Below are 5,175 nucleotides of genomic sequence, written 5' to 3' on the forward strand. Positions count from 1 at the left end.
AAAGAAGACATTTTCAGGATACCATTATCAAAGAGCAATCATGATGTTGCACTGAATATGTAAAAGTGAACAAGTAAGCATAAGTGACTGAACCAAAACCGTAATCCTCATTAAAGGTAACACCTCATATGCAAAAGGCACTAATATCATCATATTCATGAAAGAATTGTTAAAGAGGGTTAAAAGTGAGTGTAAGTAAAATGGTGAAAGAAATCAGTGAGTTAGAAAAGTGGATTAGTGATATGATGATATATAGGCTCAATTGAACGAGAAATTGCGGTTTATGTTCACGATGATTGTGCAAATCCGGGAAGTCAAAAAGGAAACGGAAATTTGCCCAAAGCTGAAATAAAGATCAAAATGAAACTAATTTCCTTGAAAATCGGGCAGCATTCCGGCTTAAAATTGGACGTTCCCGGATAGCAGAATAGCACAAACAGTAAGAAAGCAGCATCAATTAAGCACAGCAGCAGTAGTACAGCATTCAGGCAACAAGAAGTGCATAAAAAGCAGTCCAAAAGCAGCATACAACAGTCAAACAGACAAACAGCAAGTAAGCACATACGGAGCACTTATCAGGCCTAGAATCCTCTATCCAGTCCTAGCTACCTAACCGCAAGTATTTCTAACTAATCCTAACATACAACATTCCAATTCTAACTAACTAACAGGAAATTAACAAAAATGACGGATTGATAGAAAGCAGAATTAGGGCAGGAACCTGGGAGCTGGGCCGAATAAAAAAAAATGAGAAAGGGAATTCGGGTCGGAACGGAAGCAGCAGAATCAGTGAGGCTTGCCGCCGTGGGTGGTGGCGGTAACGGCAGGGCGGTGAAGGCGAGTCGCCGGCGGCGTTTGGAGGCGTGCGAGACTGAGCCTAATGGGCGAGTGAGAGAGAGAGAGATGGAGTGATGAGGGAAGGCGAGTCGCCGGCGGTGAAGATGGCGCGGCGTCGAGGATGGTGGCGCGGTGGAAGTTTGGCCGGGAGGGGGAAGAGAGGAGTGAGAAAGAGAGAGAGAACGGGTGGTGGTGAGAGAAGAGGGGGAGAAGGACGAGGCTACGGCAGCGGTGGCGACGGGGGCGGAGTGCTCGCCGGAGGACGGCCGGTCGGGAGAAGAAGAAGGTGAAGAATGGTGGGGAAAATGGAACGTTAGAGGAAGAGAGAGTTGGGGGTGAGCGACTGCGCAGTGTGCCTCGCGATCTAGGGTTATCCTTATTTTGAATTGGCGCGCACGTGCACCTTGCGCGTCCGCGCCCATTGAGAGAATGTGGACCCTACGCGTGCGCGTACAACGCGCTTAAGCGGGGATGAGCAGAAAGAGGAAGGGACGCGTGCGCGTACCGTGCGCGCACGCGTGCATGGGGTTGGGCCAGGGGCTTAGAGTTGGCCCAACTCAGGCCTAACTCTCTGGAGAATGGCCTGGGAGTCGCGCCACGAGGTGTGCGCGCACGCGGCATATACGCGTCCGCGTGAATTGAGGGGGATGGAGATCCACGCGTGAGCGTACAGTGCGCGCTAACATGGGGTGGCAAATGAGGCAGGGGCGCATGCGCGTACCTTGCGCGCACGCGTACATGAGATTGGGCTTTAGGCTTAGAATGGGCTTGAGGCACGCCCAACTCTCTGGTCCATGGCCTAGTTTGGTGGCACCACGCAAGGACGCGCGCGCGGCAAGTGCGCGTCCGCGTACATTGACGAATTTGTGAAATGGCGCGCTGGCGCGATGCGTGCGCTCGCGCAGATGGGGTTGGGCCTGGGGCCTAGAGCTAGCCCAGAAATGGCTTAACTCTCTGGGGTTTGGCCCAATCATTTGCAGCAGCAAATCGGCGCGGACGCGGCAGGTGCGCGTCCGCGCGAACTTCCAGGATCTAACAGTCGGCGCGCCCGCACGTAGTGCGCATCTGCGCCCCCCCCCCCTTTTTTTTTTTGGAAAAAAAAAAAACTTGCTGGGTGCTCCCCTTAGTGTTCACAACTCTTATTCACTCAACCATCATAGAATTCACAAAAATGCAATTTTTTGATATTATTCATCTACTACTAAACACAACATGCATGTGACTAAGCTAACAATTAAATTGTACAAACAAATTTGTATGAAACATCTACCTACAATGGTAACTCAAATCACTTATTAGGCAAATTTAAAAGGGAATGGAAAGAGTTTACCATGGTGGGGTGTCTCCCACCTAGCACTTTTAGTTTAAGTCCTTAAGTTGGACATCTTGAGATGCTTATTGTCATGGTGGCTTATGTTTGTACTCATCCTTGAATCTCCAAGGATCTTTGCTCCTCAATTGGTTGACAGAATTTCCAACCATATTCATCAAACTTGGGCAAAGTTCTACCCAAGATATGAGTCCCCATAGTTGGTCTTTACATAGCGAACCGGGATCCCATATCTTATCTTCACACCCATCTTCGATTCGATCTTCATACATTTTCTTTCCGGGTGGTTGACATAAGTGTGGTTGACATGTAGAATTCTCAAAGAAGCTTCCAAACAACTTCCTAGACCCATGCAATTTGGTTCTACACCAACCATTGTTCTTGAATGTTGAGCTTACAACCATCATGAGCTTAGAATGATGTTTCCAACCACTGCACAACTCTCTTATACTTTTAACTCCACAAAGAGCTCTAAGTTGACCATCATTTTCAATTAAACCATATTCAAGTGAGAAAGTGAAGCTTATGGATAAGAATTTTACCCACTTGAATGTTGTGTTGGATGATGACTCGGGAGGGTAGACCTCCCCACACTTAGACAATGCAAGGTCTACTTCCTTGTGCTCTTCTTTGTGTATTTCCACCTCTTTGCGAGCTTCCTTGATTTCAACCTTTCCCCTTTTATCACATAGCATGGTGTTGTCTTCAAGAATTTTGATTTCTTGCCTAATGGGAGGTGGTTCAATTTTGGATAGAAATTCATTGATGAATAAATCCATTTCTTGATCAACCTCTTCATATTCTTCAATTTCGATATACACCATGCCAACGTTTTCCTCTTGGTAGCTCTCTTTCTCATTGCTCACCAAGGGTATGAGAGGTTGTGCACACTCTTCTATAATTTCAACTCCATGTCCAATGGGAGAGGATTCCATTGTAGAGAGAAATTCATCCATGATTGAATCCATCTCTTGATAAACCTCTTCCAAGTCTCCAACGACGGTATGCCTTAGAGGTTGCGCACCTTCTTCAACTTCAATATCGAGCTCCTTGGAAGAGTGCTCCATGAGACTACATTCCCTTGGACTTTCAACATCTCCTAAATCTTCAACCACTTCTTCCTTTTCTTCAATGATTATAGGTTCCTCTAGTTGCTCCAATACAAAATTTGACTCCTCTTTCTCCACCGAATTTTCCAATTTCACCTTCATGCTTTGCTCTTCTTTTGACTTTTCCCATGTGGTCACGGAAGTACCTTGAGTATTCAAGCATTGGTGGGCTAAAGTGTGCACCACCTTGGTCAAATTGGTCACAAACTCAAGTGTATCCCGCTTCATGGCTTCTTGTCCTTGGAGTAACAAAGTGAGAGGCTCGTCTATTAGGGCTTGGGGTGAATAGGAAGGTTTATTATTTTAGAGAGAGGGTTCATAGTAGGAAGGTGGTTCTTCTTGATAAGGGTATGGAGATGGTGAGGGTTGAGGTGGTTCATGGTAGTAATCTTGATAAGGTTGTGGTGGTTCTAAAGGTTCTTGCTCATAATGATCACAAGGATGTGGTATGGGTGATTGGTTATATGATGGGTAAGGGTCACATAAAGGTACTTGGTAGAAAGGGGCTTGTGAGTATGGTTGAGCATCATGTTGAGGATAAGATTCATAGGCATATGGTGGTGGTTGATTGTCATAAAAGGAGTCACCATAACCATTGAATTGACATGCATTAGGATGAGAATTATACCTATAAGTGTCCGGAGTTTGATGTCAATAGGAGTGATCAATTCCTTGAGGCTCCTCCCATCTTGGAGTGTTCCATCCTTGGTACATGTTAGCATTGAAGTTCACATTCCCTACAACACAATTAGAGCCAAACTCATAGCCAAAGTGAGAATTCATTATGGAAAAACAAAATAAAACTAACAAAATCTAGTAAACAAGCAAAAGACAAACTATTTATACTATTCACATATGTACAATAACCAATAACATAACACCATTGCAAATCCCCGGCAACGGCGCCATTTTGACGATTGGATTTTTGACGGTTTAGAATTTCACAAATGAATTCTCGTTGCAAGTATAGTTTCTAAACCAAGCAATAATCCTTTCATACAAAAATTTGTTTGTCACAAGTACAAACCCCTAAAATCTATAAACCGAAGTATTTAAACCTCGGGTCGTCTCTCAAAGGAATTGCAGGGTAGTGTTCTTGTTATTGGTTATGGAGTATGTTTGGGGTTTTGAGATTTTAGACAAGAAATATAAATGGCAAAGAAAATAAACTAACAACTAACAAAGCTCTCGGCTAGATATGAGAACTAGAAGTCTCATCCTAGTTATCTTCCTCAATTGTGATCTCAAATTATTCATTGCTACCACTTAGTTAACCACTATAGTGGAGGAAAGTCAAGTGGATGAATCAATTTGATTTCTCAAGTCCTAATCAACTCCTAAAGGAATGACTAGCTTTAGAGGCATTCAAATCAATTAGCAACTTCTAATTATCAATCAACAAAGGAATTAGATAACTCAAGAGTCACTAATTACTCTACCTAGGCCAAGAGGAACAAAACCTACTCTAAAATCCAAACAAGCATTTTATCAAACACCTGGTAAGCATAAAAGAAGAACATAGTAAATCAACAACAAGAATGAAATCTAACAACAATTATTGAAAGAAATTAACAACAACAATCAAGGAAATCACAATTATCATGAATTACCTCAAATTGCATTATTGAAAGAAAGTAGAGAGAACAAAAGTATCTCAATTACAAAACCTAGAAACAAAATAAGAGAAATTACAACAAGAGAATAGGGATAGAGAGAAGAACTAAAGTGTAGCAATCATTAATTGAAGGTAGAAGTAGAAGGAGACTTGAATTAAACCTAGAACTATGAGATCCTAATCTAACCCTAATTCCTAATCCTAATTCTAGAGAGAAGGGAGAGCTTCTCTCTCTAAAAACCTAAACTAAAGTGATTAGTTAGTTGGAAGTTATGTTATAGTAA

The sequence above is a fragment of the Arachis hypogaea genome, chromosome 13, assembly GCF_003086295.3.
Source record: "Arachis hypogaea cultivar Tifrunner chromosome 13, arahy.Tifrunner.gnm2.J5K5, whole genome shotgun sequence".
In the NCBI taxonomy this organism is placed as follows: domain Eukaryota; kingdom Viridiplantae; phylum Streptophyta; class Magnoliopsida; order Fabales; family Fabaceae; genus Arachis; species Arachis hypogaea.